Genomic DNA, 18,378 nt, shown 5'->3' on the forward strand with positions numbered 1-18,378 from the left:
AGTCCGACTCACTTTTGGACAATTGGTCGGGCGCACCTGCCAGCAATCAGTGCGGGACTGAAAGTGGGTCACACGAAAGGACAAAAGGGAACAGGCAGTGGAGAAAAGACAGGCAGGATGTGACACCAGTGTGCGGCAGTCAGCACGGGTGTGATCGATCTCGCAGATCGGGGCAGGTGGTCCATGGGCTACAGTGCAGGATCAGGGCCGGGAACATGACGTGTCCAAAGGCTGGTGGTCGTGTGCATCCACTGGCAGATACCCGACAGGGAGCACAGCCTCAATGCCACTGCCTCCCCCCACGGACAAACCCTTCTTCCAACAGGAGCAGTGCAGCGGTGGTCGAGTTGGAGTTTCCCGGCCCATATAGCGTGGGATGTGAAGGAAGTCTCTGACCGAGGTGGCGTTGTTGGCATTTTAAATATTCACGATTTAATTCACTTTAAACCTTTTTACACTGCGTTCCAAATTATTATGCAAATGACATTTTTCTCTGATTTTCTAAACTGTCAACTCAAATGAGAGTCAGCATAATTTTCAAGTCTTTAACTGTTACAGGATAATTTGAAAGTGGTTGAAAAAAATCTCCCAGTGATAACAATATTTTTTTTCAAAAATGAATATAGTAAAAAAGTCAAAATCTACTGTACCAAATTATTATGCAACTCATTGTTTCAATACACTTTAAAGCTTGTATTTAACTGAAAATGGTCATTTGTTGAATTTGTAGCATTAGGAGGTCATATTTACTGAAATCAAAAGCAATTTCAATCAAAAACATCTAAAAAGATCATGTTATATTTTAACATAAGAGCCCTTGTGTGATAGCAGCTTCAAAATTCTTATATCCATTAAACTTGCTTGGATTTCTTTGCAAGATGTTAGAATAGCCTCCCAGAGCTGCTGTTTGGATGAAAACTGCCTCCCACACTCATAGATGTTTTGCTTGTTGATGCTCCAAAGGTTCTCAATAGGGTTGAGGTCAGGGGAGGAGGGTGTCCACGTTCTATATTCTTAACAGCAGGACATGGTGCGTTGTCATGCATGAAGTTGATTTTGTTCACTGACTCCACAGGTCATTTTCACACTTTCAGGGATCCTAAAGGGGCCGACCAGCTCTCTCCTCATGTGTGTGCTCTGAATCAGCCACAAATCTCTTAACAGTACAATTATTATTATCCCAGGCATCTGAGATTGATGTCAATGATTCAAAGAGCCCTGAGACACAATACCATCCATGAGTTTCATTGAAAAACTTTTTTTTTTTACCTTTTTGACCCTGAAATACAATTTGCATAAAAATTTGGAACACGGTGTAATACACCACCCGGCCACTAAACTGTTCTTGTATTTCAAGCCAAACACAGACTTTCAAGCTAATAGTATCAGCAAATATCAATGTTGTTAAGGGGGAGACAATGGGAGTGCAAATCTATATTGCAAAAACCCACAATATACTGTAGCGTGAAATCACTGAGGTCTTCTGTCTGACACGTATTTACGCACAATATATTCACATAATGGTGTAGGTCTGGTACCAGCCAATTAATAATAATGTGGAAATTCAACCCATAACAATTTCTGTGTGAAGTGTGCTAGCCATTAAGCCACCATGTTTATGTGGGAGAATCAGTTGAGATCAAAATCTAGTCCAAATGCCGATTTCCGAGTTGAGCTAAAACACTGTCACTGACTAGGCCAGACCAATTGACTTTGACTTGCACAAGAGGTCCTAAAACTGGACCAGAGCTTTCCATTGGCGCACACGGAAGAAGGGGGGGTACATGAGTGGAGGAGAATTTATAAATTGTGACAGCTACTTCTGGCCAGCACAGTGGAAGGTCCTTCTAGGAGATAAGTCATCGCTTTTCACTGGCAGATTTACTAGTGCTGGAGAGAAAAAAGCTTTGGCCCTCTTTCCTTCAAATCGCACTTCCACCCAGACCAAAAGACCTGACAACTTCCGATTTCCCGCAGTGATTGAGAATGAAAATCACAGGCCATGTCTCTTGAATGCTGAGCCAACCCAAGAATGCTTAAAGTATCCCACATTATTGCTCGGAACACAACTATTTTAGGACTTTGTTGTTGAAACCTGTGCGAGAGAGAGAGAGAGAGAGAGAGAGAGAGAGAGAGAGAGAGAGAGACAGAGAGAGAGAGAGAGAGAGAGAGAGAGAGAGAGAGAGAGAGAGAGAGAGACAGAGAGAGAGAGAGAGAGAGAGAGAGAGAGAGAGAGAGAGAGAGAGAGAGCACACTGAACAGGAAAGCACTAAACTCTGTAATGAACTGTAAAACATTGTGAATATGTAAAAAAGTGTTGTATGTTTAATGTCTGGCCAAGAGAGTAATGTTTTTTGACTTAGGGCTGGGCAGTTAATTGAATTTTAATTTAACCGAGATTTTAATAAAGGTCACATAGTGCGTTTTAATTGATGGGATAATTGGCCAGTCCTGTCGCATCCTGGGGAAAAAAAGTGGACGCAGCTTTACTACAGCACCTGTCAGGTCAAGCCCAGGGCATCACAAACAGGCAGGCACATGCGACAGCAAGAGGAAAGGATCTGGTTTTAAGTGTGATTTAACCAATCTGCGCCATCCGACCACCACCAACCACTCACACTCACACTACATTCACCCAGGCTTCCCAACAGCCTCGCATCCAAGCACCGACCAGGCCCTTCTCTGTTTAGGCTCCGAGGTCTGACAAGATCAGACTTAGCAAAGGCAGTATGGCCTCATCATGTTTACTAGTATTTCTTTATGTATATGTTAAGTTATTAGCACATAAAACTCTGTGTAGTCATGGCCTTGTGAGGCTCTGCACACAAACCATGCGCTCATTAACTACCTCTGACATTTTTCAAACATTCTCTGTTTTTTGCGGCTCCTGTTCAGATGTTTAGATGTTGTGTTCTGTAAGGCTAGAAGTGTGGCGCTTGTATTTGCTGCAGCCGGACAGAGTCAGCCGCAGAATCTATTTAGGCCACTTTTATCATTGAAACAAAAAATGCATTGAATAGAAAATCGACATTGATCAATTTGGGGAAAATAATCTTGATTTCTTTTTTTTTCCGCCCAGCTCTCATTGAACTGATACCATCTCCAATACTGATACTCAATACTTATTATGTACAATAAACAAAGCCTGCTAATGTTCAACTTCCACTTTAAAGGGGCCAGATGCAAGTTGGTCATTTTATGCTCACTACTGCCACCTCTGGTCTTATGTGTAACTGCAGTCTCTATATTAAGCTTGTGCATGACGGCACTTCGGACCCGAATTAACACCTTTTTGAGTGACTGTGCAGGATTTTAGAGGCAGTTGTGGTGAACAGGTCTGAGCTCATTCTACACATTAGGACATGGCTGGAACATGTAGGGGAGAAAAATACTTAATCTTCACATTTTTAAACTCTGTATAGTCCCTTTAAAGATTAAATAAAGGCAACAAAGAGATAGCACAAATGTACAAGCTGGGATTATTAGAGATTTTAGAGCAGAGTGTCCACACTTTTTTCATCTTGGGCCACATATTGAAGTGAATGCGGCATCGAGAGCCACAGATCGGTGGACAATGCAGTGAAATGCATCACTGGGTGCTTTTAGCAGAGACATTAACCATGTGACCACACTTCATATAGGCTTAGAACCTTAATGCAGTTCTGCTTCACTCTAAAATAACAGCTATTGAAACGTTTTTTAATATATATATATATATATATATATATATATATATATATATATATATATATATATATATATATATAAATATATCCAGCACTCTGAGACTGTACGCTAGCCGTAAGGAAGGAGGCCGAGGACTAGTGAGTGTGAGAGCCACTATCCAGGATGAAACATCCAAGATCCATAAGTACATCAAGGACAAGGCTCCGACAGATGACATGCTCAGTGAATGTCTCAGACAATGGGGAACAGAAGATGAAGTGCTGGAGGTCCCGTCATGGGAGGACAAGCCCCTACACGGCATGTACCATCGAAACATAACTGAAGTGGCGGATATACAGAAATCCTACCAATGGCTAGACAGAGCCGGTCTAAAGGACAGCACAGAGGCACTCATCATGGCTGCACAGGAGCAGGCCTTGAGCACCAGAGCAATAGAGGCCCAGATCTACCACACCAGACAAGACCCCAGGTGTAGACTGTGCAAAGAGGCCAATGAGACAATCCAGCACATAACTGCAGGGTGTAAGATGCTGGCAGGGAAAGCTTACATGGAGCGCCATAACCAAGTGGCTGGTATAGTGTACAGGAACATCTGTGCAGAGTATGGGCTGGAAACCCCAAGGTCAAAGTGGGAAACACCTCCAAAGGTGGTCGAGAATGACCGAGCCAAGATCCTGTGGGACTTCCAGATACAGACGGACAAAATGGTAATGGCGAACCAACCGGACATTGTGGTGGTGGACAAAGAGCAGAGGAAAGCCATCGTGGTCGACATAGCAATACCAAGCGACTTCAACATCAGGAAAAAGGAACAAGAGAAACTAGAGAAATACCAGGGGCTCAGAGAAGAGCTGGAGAAAACCTGGAGGGTGAAGGCATCAGTGGTGCCCGTGGTCGTTGGGGCACTCGGGGCAGTGACCCCCAAACTGGAGGAGTGGCTCCAGCAGATCCCAGGAAATACATCAGACATCTCGGTCCAGAAAAGTGCAGTTCTAGGAACAGCAAAGATACTGCGCAGAACCCTCAAGCTCCCAGGCCTCTGGTAGAGGACCCGAGCAGGAGGAAAAAGAGACCGCCCGCGGAGGGTGAGGAAGAGTTTTTTTTTTTTTATATATATATATATATATATATATATATATATATATATATATATATATATATATATATATATATATATATATATATATATATATATATATATATATATATATATATATATATAGAGCTGGCTAGCTCAAGTGGTAAGTCACCCGACTTGCACACAAAAAAAATAAAATAATGATAAAATGATAAAATAATGATAATAATCTAATTCTGTCTCAGTCAGAGCTGAAAGCACAAAATGTCATTTAATATACATTTATTTCAATCTTGTTGAGGAGTAAAACCATTCAATCTAACACAATTATTAAAAAAAAGAAAGAAAAAGGCATAAAGTTATAGTTTATTGTGATTAAATAAAACGGTCACATTCTATTTAATCACAATAAACTACCGCCCCGGAATCTCGCTAATGGTCGGTGCCTTTGTGGCTCTTCACAGGATCAAGGTTGAAAATTTCGGCTCTTGGTCTCCGACTGGTTGGCCACCCCTGGGCTACTGGAACAAGGCGGAAATGGGAGAGATGCGAGAACAGGGCTCTGATGGAATGCTACTACTCCAGTAACCCTAGCCAGAGGGGCTACATGCAGAGGATGTGGGAGAAATGGTTACTTCGAAACCCACAGTCCAAACTCACGGCGAAACAACTAGTAGCTCAGTGTTCCAACATCCACAAACGGCAACTGCTATCACAACTTGAGATTGACGAGGTACAACACCAATGCTCCGGCAACGGGGAGCCAGGACACCAGGTCAGAGGGGAGTTAACACCAGCCCTCCCAATGGAGATTGGGTACGAAGCCCCAATAAGCGCAATCACGCTCAACGAGGCAGCGACTGACCTGAAAAATAAGATCATGGCAAAAATGTCCAGCAGGCAACCCCGAAGCCAATTACAGAGGCTGAGAGAAGTACTGTCAGAAAGTCTCCTAGAAGATGTGAATGCAGCTCTGAGAGCAATTCCTACATCAACCATCACTGAAACCAATGAGCGGATATACTCCACAGCAGCAGTGATCCTAGAGATGCTTGGCTATCGGAAGAGCTGAGATGAAATACCCACCATGGAAAAGAAGGCTGGAGGATAACATCAAGGCAGCACGGAGGGAAGTGAGTCAATTGACAGAGGCCTTGAAAGGTGCAATGAAAAAGCAAGTACCCAAAAGGTACAGCCAGATGCCCATACCTGAAGCATTGGAAACTGCCAAACAAAGGCTCCAAGCCTTGGCCAGCCGCCTAAAGAGATACACGAGAGACAACGAAGCCAGACGAGTAAATCGCCTGTTCGCAACTCAACCAGCGAAAGTGTACGCTCAGTGGCAGGGTAACAATAACAGAGCAGACCCACCAAGGCTGGAAACTGAACAGTACTGGAAAGGCATATGGGAGAAGGAGGCAGCACACAACAGTGATGCACAGTGGCTGGTGGCTCTGAGAGAGGACCACAGCAACCTCCCTGAACAGAATCCAGTTACCATCACAGTGGCAGACGTCCAAGAAAGAGCCTCAGGTATGAAAAATTGGACAGCACCAGGCCCTGACATGATACACGCCTACTGGCTTAAGAAACTCACGGCTCTCCATGAGCGCTTGGCAGCACAAATGAACCAGCTGCTGAGGGATGGGAATCACCCTGAATGGTTAACCGAAGGGCGCACAATCCTGATCCTGAAGGATCCCTCAAAGGGTACAGTCCCATCCAACTATCGGCCAATAACCTGCCTCTCCACAACGTGGAAGCTCATGTCCGGCACCATAGCGGCTAAGATAAGTAAGCACATGGATCAATACATGAGCACAGCTCAGAAGGGAATCGGTAAAGATACCAGAGGTGCCAAACACCAGCTCCTGGTAGACAGAACAGTCGCTCGAGACTGCAGAACCCGACACACTAACCTGAGCACTGCCTGGATTGATTACAAGAAAGCCTACGACTCAATGCCACATACTTGGATCATTGAATGCATGGAGCTATACAACATCAACAGGACTCTAAGAGCCTTCATTGCAAACTCGATGAGGTTGTGGAAAACCACCCTTGAAGCCAATGGCAAGCCACTTGCACAAGTCTCCATCAAATGTGGCATATTCCAAGGAGACGCCCTGTCCCCACTGCTGTTCTGCATAGGTCTGAACCCCCTCAGCCAAATAATCAACAAGACTGGCTATGGATACCGACTCAGGAACGGGGCCACCATCAGTCACCTCCTCTACATGGATGACATCAAGCTGTACGCTAAGAATGAGCGAGACATCGACTCACTGATCCATACCACCCGGATATACAGTGCAGACATTGGGATGTCATTCGGACTAGAGAAGTGTGGTCGGATGGTAACTAAGAGAGGGAAGGTAGTCCACACAGAAGGGGTCTCACTCCCAGAAGGAACAATAGCAGACATTGAGGACAGTTACAAGTACCTCGGAATCCCACAAGCAAATGGCAACCTCGAAGAGGTGACAAGGAAAGCGGCTACGGCCAAATACCTCCAACGAGTAAGGCAGGTCCTAAGAAGCCAGCTCAATGGCAAGAACAAGTCCCGGGCAATAAACAGCTACGCCCTACCTGTAATCAGATACCCTGCAGGAATAATAAGCTGGCCAAAGGATGAGATACAGACCACAGATGTTAAGACGCGAAAGCTCCTAACCATGCACGGAGGGTTCCACCCCAAATCCAGCACCCTGAGACTGTACGCTAGCCGTAAGGAAGGAGGCCGAGGACTAGTGAGCGTGAGAGCCACTATCCAGGATGAAACATCCAAGATCCATAAGTACATCAAGGACAAGGCTCCGACAGATGACGTGCTCAGTGAATGTCTCAGACAATGGGGAACAGAAGATGGGGTGCTGGAGGTCCCGTCATGGGAGGACAAGCCCCTACACGGCATGTACCACCGAAACATAACTGAAGTGGCTGATATACAGAAATCCTACCAATGGCTAGACAGAGCCGGACTAAAGGACAGCACAGAGGCACTCATCATGGCTGCACAGGAGCAGGCCTTGAGCACCAGAGCAATAGAGGCCCAGATCTACCACACCAGACAAGACCCCAGGTGTAGACTGTGCAAAGAGGCCAATGAGACAATCCAGCACATAACTGCAGGGTGTAAGATGCTGGCAGGGAAAGCTTACATGGAGCGCCATAACCAAGTGGCTGGTATAGTGTACAGGAACATCTGTGCAGAGTATGGGCTGGAAACCCCAAGGTCAAAGTGGGAAACACCTCCAAAGGTGGTCGAGAATGACCGAGCCAAGATCCTGTGGGACTTCCAGATACAGACGGACAAAATGGTAATGGCGAACCAACCGGACATTGTGGTGGTGGACAAAGAGCAGAGGAAAGCCGTTGTGATCGACATAGCAATACCAAGCGACTTCAACATCAGGAAAAAGGAACATGAGAAACTAGAGAAATACCAGGGGCTCAGAGAAGAGCTGGAGAAAACCTGGAGGGTGAAGGCATCAGTGGTGCCCGTGGTCGTTGGGGCACTCGGGGCAGTGACCCCCAAACTGGAGGAGTGGCTCCAGCAGATCCCAGGAAATACATCAGACATCTCGGTCCAGAAAAGTGCAGTTCTAGGAACAGCAAAGATACTGCGCAGAACCCTCAAGCTCCCAGGCCTCTGGTAGAGGACCCGAGCAGGAGGAAAAAGAGACCGCCCGCGGAGGGTGAGGAAGAGTTTTATTATATAGTAGGATAATGAAAACAGTTACAGGAGTAGATTTAAGTTATGCTTTGGATATAAGTTATAAAAAGACTTTGATATCGTGTCTCAAAATTCTTAACACCAAGCACCAAAATATCACCAAGATCAAATCCTGTGTGAGCTATGTCTAAAGCATGGTTAATTCACATCAGCAACGGCAACAAAAAACAAAGAAAAAGGGAAGATATGAGGCGTGAAACTTGAGCTATTGTGTCACTACTTCTGATTTGGATGTTGTTCTCATATCACCAACCTAAAACATCAATCCTAAGAAAACCCCCTGCTACTCGTGACCAAGAACTTGACTCACGATCAGGAGAGGATGCATACCTTAACTTTCTTATAAACTGCCCACCTTTCTCAGGAAACCATACGACACAGCATGCCATATGCCAGTGTGATACAATTCAAAATCCGAAAACAACCAATTACATATGGAAATAAAATCCTGTTTCATCTCGCTGATCCCAGGGCGAGATTACACTACAAAGTTCTAAATGGGTTTCCGTGAGTCATGCTGATGCCTCCATGAAAGCCAGTGGAGGTTTCCCGCAGTTTAAAATGTAGCCTATGGAGCGCAGTCCTTCAACAAAATGCAGCTGGAGAGAGAGCCGAAAAGTCATAAAAAGTGACAGGCCGTGATGGCCAGCCAGCGAGCAGGTCCTTCTAGGAGATAATTAATAGGTTTTCGCCGGTAGATTTACAGAAGCAGGCAGCGGGGAGAGAGAGCGGAGCGTTGGCTACGAGCTGCCCTTTCCCTCAGAACGCGGCGGCCGACAAGGTGTTCTTTAGGCGCGCATAGATAAGTGCTGCGGATTTCTGTATTACTGTACGCAACTCCAGAGCAAGTGTAAGGCCTTGGAAGTTCACAAGATGCGGCGAGGTTGTTGCAGTTTGTTGTTTGGGGGGGGATTGTTCAACCTTAACAAGTCTATCTTCAAGTCCAAATGCAAAAAACGAATCGAAATCTAACCATGTCATCACGCTCCTTTATCAGCTTCATTCACACAGCTTTAAGTAATCCTGTTATCTGTATTTCCTAGATTTTTATTTTATTTTATTTATTATAGATAGAACCCTTCTGAGCCGTTCTGCATTCAAACTGCCCGAGGGTATTTGCTAGCATGTCTTTAGCTAAAAAATGGTGGCTTGAATTAACATAAAAGATAGAAGTTGAAGAAGAAGGAGCAGTCTTAGTAGTTACGATAATTACTATATCGACTTATCGCTCATTAAGTAGCAGATAAACGATATATTTTGGGCTCGATATTTATCGTCTGTATATTTATTAGCATTTCCCCTGTACTTCTTCTTTGTAAAACTTTGATTTCTAACGGAAGCAAAATGAGTTATAATATAATTCATGTTCATTGCAGCTTGTGTGGTATTTTAGGATATTATGATGCACTTTTAGAACTGTCATTTTTATGACATGAGAGTTGACAGTATCTAGTATTTATTTTAATACATTTATTTTCCACAAGCACACATTGATTCAAACACACTTTAATGAATTGAAGTATCGGTGCCACAACTGTGCATAACTTCAAATCATAACAACGCCACCCAAGAAGTGACTTCCTGTTTCAATCCAGCGCGCCAAAATAAAAGCACACAGCTCATCTCATTAATTAGTTCAGCAGGTACTTGCAACATTGCAACATTACAAGAATACTCAAATACACACATTTTAAGTGTTTTGTCTGATAATGGTTAGGCAGAAAGAAAGTTGAACTAATGAACTGCTGAACTAATGAATAAGATGGTGCTTTTCTTTTGGTGCGCTGGATCGAAACAGGAAGTCACTTCTTGGGCGTCGTTGTTATGATTTCATTTCATCAAGTCATGCACAGAGTTAATTACACATGTCCCCTTTAAAGTGTTTGGAGAACAGTGGTCCCTCACTAAACATTTTCCTCCTACAAACCATAGAGACCTGAATATTTTGATGTGAAAAGCGGAACAGGGGTGGCTGGTGTTTTGAGGAGATTGCCATACGTTCATCAATACCAGCACCACAGTGGGAGTGTTGATATATTCTTTCTTCAATACACAGTGGGATAAATAAAGCTTATGGTTTGCCCTGTGAGAGACTTGGAGTTCAGTCTTGGCTGAAATCTGAACTGTACCCATTTGTAAATTTGTAAATAGCACTGAGTTTGTGTGTGTAAATGATGTATATAGTGTAAATAGGTAAGTTTTTAAGATAAAATTGAAAGGCCCAAAATTAGCACTAGCTCTGAACTCTTTTTGCATCGCATCAGTAACAAGCTTGTTTTGTACTATGTTGACTTGCAATGTCCCTGTCAAATAAATGAAAAAATAAATAAATAAATGGGGAAAAAAAAGTGATGAAGCTTATGCTGAACAAAGTGCATGAGGCAGCGCAAAGTTAAGGAGGAAAAGATGATGTGGCTATGAAGGGAAAGCAGCAAACCATTCCTCAGTCGATCTCTTTTTTCTTATAAGCCCTTTAGCCACGGGCCGCAGTCAAAGGCGCAGCCATGGCGCAACAGGTCCGCACATGCAAGATGACAGATCCGTTTGGACCAATGCTATTATAGCACCAGGCGGATCTGGGACCATGGGGTATGCCTCGGGAAGACACTTCACTCTAGCCCTGCCAGCCAGGCCTCCCTACTGCAAATATGAATCAAGGTAGCCAACAGTCTTCCTTAAAATCAAATCAAAGCCCTCACCAGTTTAAAGTACAGATTTTTGACACCTGTGGCCATAGTTACATTGGTCCTTAGCATAAACAAATAAGAAATAAAATGACTAAATACTATGACTATACTATATATACTATTGGAACTTTCTCACTCATCACTGTCGGGTGGGAAAGTGTTGTGCCTGAAGGTATAACATACAGCAATGCACTATAAATATCCTAGAAACTGTTGACATAGACGTAGAACTGAAGTTTTAGGCTTTGTTCACACTATTTAATACATAGTACACTTCCTAGTTGTCTTTAACTTGAGTTTAGCCAATTTAGTTTTTACCCAAGTGCTACAGTCACAAGATCTGCGGCAAACAGAAACTAGTGAGCAGAATGAGTGCACCACGTAGGGGTATAGCTATAGAGAAAGGTGAACACACTTTTTCCTCAAAACAACAACTGCTTGGTTAAGCAGTCCATCAAAGTCTTCAAACTTATTGGGGAAATAAGACAAGGTGCCAAACCAACTTTATATTGTACTGAACAGGAAAAAACGTCTTGGCAGGCCGGGCTGGCATTGCCCACTTCAATCACAGTACGTGGCTGGTTGCGAGAAGGGCATCCAGCACTAAATCTTGCCAAATCACTGCGCGACTGGTTCGCTGTGACAACCCTGACTGACTAAAGGGATAGAATGATAAAGGTTGGCAAAATGTCAGTGAATAGAAAGGTTATCTTTTAGACAAGCTAATTATTTTCTCCAGCAGGTGGATTCTCAAGAACTTACAAGAGGAAGGATATGAATGTGACATGACAACTGTGTTAAAAACTGCTCCGTGTTTCACTAATTAACCCATGGCTGTCAGGTTCTGTAGACAAAATCAGTTTTACTGATGTCATCCCTGGATATGTGGACACAGGGCCGTGCTGGGACCTCATTTTGGCCTAGGAATTTAGAGATCGGCCCGTTTTACCTATGGAACTATCGCTCAGTTAAAGTGCGCTGGTCTCCAGTGCCAGAGGTAGCTATATCAAATACCACTTTGATAATTTTTCTCTTTTCACGTGGGCCACTGCACACACAGTCTGAGCCTGATACAACTCCACAATCAGCACCAAGTTATGTAGATAAAAATGTATAATATTTGTCCACTTTTTCTACCTTTCACCTGCCTTTTTCCCTCTTTAGTCGCGCGGACACTTGTCTCCACTGGATTGGGCCAAGCTAAGATGGCCGTGTACCAGAGCAGGAAGAGGAAGGTGCAGGGGCAGAGTCAGGTCAGTGCTGAGGTGCTGTTTGTAAAGATGGTGCAGGCTCGGCTCCTGCTGGAGTTTGGGGTCGCCCAAATGTCCATGAGGCTGGAGGAGTTCGGGGACAGTCGGGGGCTGGGGGGGGTTCTAGCCTCAGTCAGGGCTGGACAGCTTTGTTTTGGACCTTTTTTAATATAACTTTTTGTGTACTCTGTATTTGTTGTAATTTTTTGTAATTAGCACGAGGTGTGAATGTGAACATGGAAGCTGTTAATAAAGGTGTGGTTAAAAATGAAAAAAAATCCACTGGATTGGACTGTACCAACTTGAACTAACTCAGAGGGGTGTTCTGCATCAAATAGTCTCTCCCTGCCACAAGAATGAAAAGTTCAATGCGAAAATTCTTTCCAATTCATCAGTCAATATTTTATAGATTTATCAGACAATTTCGCTTGTGGTACTTAATTTATATCTGGAACAGCAGCCCACAGCTCCTTCTGCAGCCCAGTTAAAGCCTTTAGGAATGGAATAGCACAACTGTGAGCCTGATATACAGTGGTGGCTGTTTGGCACCCATGGGCGAACAATCTTTCCGTCGCCCCTCACTCAAAATGCAAAAGTATAACAATTCTGATGAGAGTTAATTTTACTCCCCTCTTTTTCAATTGTTTCAATTTCTCCCCGTGTCCCCTACCACTAAAAACATGTATATTAGGTGAATCCTCCAGCCAGGTGATTCTGACCATTAACCTGGCCCTACATCAGGAGATGGGTCCCCCCGAGCGCGGCACTGCCGTCGCCCACTGCAACTTATGGGTTGCCCCAGGGCATCAAAGGATGGGTCAAATGCAGAGGGTAAATTCCCTACAGGGACAACAAATAAACAAACAGAAAAGATCTCGAAAACAGATTATGCTCAAGTGTTTATTTCAGAGAAGCAGGAGATACAGATTTTATTGAATAAAAGGCTCAAAAAGCTGGATCATACACAGCAGCTGTTCTCCAAGTCAGTACCAGACAAAAGGGACAAAGGAGGGACAGCATTGAACAGACGAACGAGCTGTTAGTGATCTTGTTATTTTACCTGTCTTTTCCTTCCTTATCTGTCACGCTGTTATTAGGAAGCACCTCAGGTGTGCTCCTATACTTTCTGTGTTGATATCCACAGCGTGAACAGAAGCATGTGTAGCAGCACGTGAGTGTTGTTATGGTTATTTGGCGTCATGCGTATCGGCGCATGTGTAGCCAACTCGCCGCATATGCAGCGCGGGCCATAACTTTGCAAACATAGAGCCTTTGTAATGAGAGGGGCGTGTGTCCGCTGTTGTGGATCAGCTGTTGTGGCTCTGCAGCTGCTCCGCTGTGCAGCTTTATAATTGCCATGGTTTAAAGAGGCTGTAGCGGTGCACAGCAAGTCTGCTGGAAGAAATGCTGCCCCTTGGACAATGCCACCTGGGGCGACCATCCATGTCGCCCATATCAAAAACCGCCACTGCTGTTATTAATTCATTATTTTATTGTGACGGCCCAAAAGCACCACCGGGAAACGTCCCAGTTCAGTCAATCTAGTCCTTTCTACACTTGTTTACACTTTCTTTGTCCCAACACTTGTTGAGAACCACTGTTTTATGGCCGCAAACACAAAAAAGTGTATATTTTGAGGTATTGTTCAAAAGGAAAAGTCTACATATCCTATTCTGAAAGCCCACCAATGATCTTTTCCTGTTCAAAGCTGATTGTGAGTCAAAGCTTGCGGTTTGGCAATTTATCACAATATTGTATCTGACAAACGCATTATCTCAGGGTAAAAATGAATTTGCTGATGGTAAAAGCACAAAGAGATGCTATCTGAGTCACCCATAATCCTTTCCCGTGTCCGATCCACTAAGTTCATAGAGCCACTTACCAGAGTAATGCAAATTCTTGGTATGTGAGCAATCCCATTCTGTTCAAATCCCATCCCTCTGAAGGCCGCTAAGCATCTGTGTGTGTTTGTGCATGCTCAGTAACCACCTGTTCTTTGGAGATGGGCCGATCCATGTGTGACAGGAAGATGAAACAATGAAATAAATAAACCAGCGACATATGGGAGACATTGTGTAACAGTGGTACGTCATAAACATCGGCACTTGAATCAAGAGCAGCTAAACGATGCTACAACCAAAATAATTGGAAGCTCTATGAGAAAAAAATAATAAAATCAGGTGGTGGAGTTGAAATTATTGGGGAAAAGTCCCGCAAGCAAAAAAAAGGAGAACCCTCTCATGACTCAGATTAGAACAAATTTTTAAAAAGTTCATTCAGGAGACAAAAACACTCTGTAAAGTGGAAATAGCCTTCATAATTGAGGCATAAAACCAATTACATTAATAAAGTTTCAAGTTGCTAATCTACATAAAAGAAAAAAAAACAGTAAGGAGAGAGACCCTGAACTGTGGGGATACATTACAGTGATGATTAAAAAACTTCACTTTCCCCTAACGGCACACAAGCTTATTATGGGACCATGATGAACACACTTTGTGCTGTGTGAGTAAAAAATGTGTTCATGATGCATCCATCCTGGGCCAGTCTAAACATTTCAGCTTCTGTGTCTTGTTCAGCAGAGGTCAGGTTTCCCCTTTATCTCATTGACAATGTCTCTGTGCACCTTGTACTTCTGGATACTTCAAGTCAGTTACAGCGGCTGAAAATTACAGCACTGGTGGATAACGGGTTACTTTGTGTGCCCTGTGAACCTGAATCTCGGAACCTTGTTGCTTATTGGTTCTGTGGTTCCTTATGCAACCCTCTGACACGCTTCAACAGTTTTGGACTTGTCGATGTCTGACAGATGTCTCTTCCTTACCATTTTGTGTGAAAGAAACTGCATAGTAATTCGGTGTGGTCCTGCTTTGGCCACTTCCTCTTATTCCACGGATAGCCATCAGCCTTTCAGTTTTACACAGTGAGAAAATGTGTATGCAACAGTATGGTAATAAAATTCACTTGCGTAATAATGCTAGACACACTGCATGACTAAAAAACAACAGCAAAAAAGAATACAAAGCATAAAACATAAGTTCATATTACACAATAATCACAGTTCACACCTATCATCATTATCACGCAGTGGCTTCATTGTCTGTGTGAATCACTCAAAAGTGACTCACCAACTCAAAAGCACAACTCCACAGACAGCTGTGTTTTGAAAAAGTGCTACCTGTGCCTCGGGCTGTATTTAAGATGTCAGTCCGTATAGTGCACTGAATGCAAAGGATTTTTCTTGTTTTGTTTTGTTTTTTTGTAGTAGCGCCGCATTACCCACGTACAGCTGCGAGAGGGGCCCACAGAGAAGGAGATGAGACAGAGACGGGCTCGATGACAGGGACACAGGAGAAGAGTGAGAAAAACGCTATCCCGGAAACCAGAATGCATCAAGCAAACAGATGCCAAACGAGACTCAAGTCGGTGGGAAGGACTGGCAACGCGCTCCGAGCTGCCTCATGACTGGCACATTATCCCGCTCGTGTTGGGCATCATCTCAAAATTATCATATTCTGATAAGACCGCGTGACAAATTACAGACAGGTATATCAGCCAGATGAAACAGGAGCAGACTGGGCTTGTTTTTCAGAGAACAGGCCTCGACTACTAAAGAGATGCACTGTAGAATTACACGCCTGGTGCAAAAGGAGTGCAGGATTATATGTAATCAAATCCAAATTTGAACGGTTGCAATCACAAATCACAAAGACTAAAGGAGCTAAATGTGTCCTGTTTCCTTTTCCAAAGTCCCGGATTCCGTTCCCACCTAGACGGGGCCTTTCTATGTCGAGTTTGCATGTTCTCCCAGTGTCTGCATATGACAGAGTGGTAAAAACATGTGCAATAGGTTAATCCTCCAGCCTCGCTCCACATCATGGAGATGGGTCCCCGAGCACCAGCCCATGCTGGCAGCTCACTGCTCATACAGGAGGCCCAGTGACATTGAGGATGGGTCAAACGCAGAGAACAAATTTCTCTACAGAGATTTCTCTACAGAGATTAATAAAGTATAACTTAACTTAACTTAGTCCTCATACAACTTTGATTTTCACTTCCCTTGGATCTTTTTCTGTTACAACTCAAACTGCATTGTGTGTAATTCTTATATCTTAGTCTTGGGCTAAACAATTAATGGTAATCTTAACTAAATTGAAATCCATCCATCCATTTTCTTCCGCTTTTCCGTTGCCGGGTCGTGGCGGCAGCCGTTGGAGCTGCCCACATCACATTGACCAGCCCCTATGGCTCCTCTTGCAGGTGGTGGGTCCACAGATTGACGGCCTCATGGTTCTAACCGGGCCTGACGGTCTCACTTAAGGGACTTCTGAACCACTCTCTGTCTGACCCATTACCTAGGACTAGTTTGCAATGGGAGACTCTACCAGGACACAAAGCCACAGACAACAGAGCCCCCAGGATCATTCGGGCGCTCAAACCCCTCCACCGCGTTAAGGTGGCGTTTCCAGGAGGGGCTAAATTGAAATATTGTCTGAAAATTCAGTTCTCTCAAATGCTAATATTAACCCGTTACCTGCCATCTTTGGGTTAGGGTTAGAGTTAGGGTCAACAATTGTGCATATCCAAATCTCAAAGCTTATTGACTGCCAAGATGCCAGTGTGATACCTCATTTGAAAACCAAGACCTTCTAGTTTGTAAAATCCTGTGTAAGATTTGTGTGAGTGAAACACAAATTTTGCCGTTCCTAACCCTAATCAAAACCCAACCCTCTGATCAGGGGGCGGCAAGTAACAGCTGCTCATCGTGAATAAATAAATCGTTATAAATGTTGAAAATCTAATAGCAATTGAAATGTTTGTAAATATAAAACAGAAATTAGGCATTTTTCCAAAATCGTGGCGCTTTAGTTAATATTCGATGAAATATGGTCACACACATTTCAGCCATTGAATTTGGTTTACAGCATGTCTCTGGTCTAAAGGGACGTTAAAAATGTGCTTTTTGGAGCCGTGCAATATGGTGTGAATGTGCCCCAATTAAACTGCAGCTACATCATTTTCTTTTGGATTTGTGTCCAACACCTCCCACCCCTACTGTGTGAAATGAACACGAGAGTTTGCGTCCTATTCAAAAATGGTGCGTAGCTGTGCCCAAACAAAAGCAGGATGCAGAGTTCATACTTACGTGACTAACTCCAGTGCGATCACCAGATTGTACCAATAGCCAATTAATCAACACAATAACTTCTCAAGCACGTGACGAAACCCCTGTGGATAAACTGATCATGTGTTTTGCCAAACTTTTTGATACAGTCTGCAATGCGTCATTCTTTGGGATTTGGCAAATAACTTTTTTGTTGTTTTCTGGCAGATTATGAGTATTTAGCTCACTCAAATAAAGTCAAGTCAGAATTGGGCCTTTTTAGATGTAGTGACACACACACTTACTTCATGAATTAAGCAGATTGTCCAGCAGAAGTGAAAAACCAGCACTCAAACCTAGCGTTTAGCACCCAGCTAACGATAGCGCGGTTAGCAATCTCTGTTATTTGTGTACAAAGTTGGGCCGTTGAACCACTTTGTTCCTCCCCATGTCTCTGTATCTTTATTCGGTTGAAAAAGGATCCATAATTCAGTTTGTCAAAGTAGCTGTGACGCTGTAGTGAAAGAGCAGCTCTTTCCCAGTTTGTTTTTCCCACGTTTGGGCTACTATTTTTATTTCACGTTTTATATTTTGTATTTTTGGATTGCTATATTTATGGAGAACAATAAAAAGTGCAATTCCACCATATGTAATGGGTTAGGTTTTTCTTGTCTTGGGATATATAAAAAGTTTGAATCACCAACCCTTCAGCTAATGGGCAATTGCTTAAATTGCTCATGAAAAGTTAGGCAAGTTTTCACCAGAACATAGTTTGTCAAAATGCATGTAGCTTTCCCTGGATTGACATTTTCAACATTCTGCATGTAAGGGCCATG

General features: G+C 43.6%; 1 protein-coding gene across 2 annotated transcripts in view; it reads right to left on the reverse strand.

Annotated features, from left to right (window-relative positions):
- Positions 1 to 18,378, reverse strand: part of ccser1 (coiled-coil serine-rich protein 1) — a 225,160-nt gene that overhangs the window by 106,686 nt on the left and 100,096 nt on the right. The window lies entirely within an intron of this gene.

This window comes from Gobius niger (genome assembly GCF_951799975.1).
Source record: "Gobius niger genome assembly, chromosome: 1".
Classification (NCBI taxonomy): Eukaryota; Metazoa; Chordata; class Actinopteri; order Gobiiformes; family Gobiidae; genus Gobius; species Gobius niger.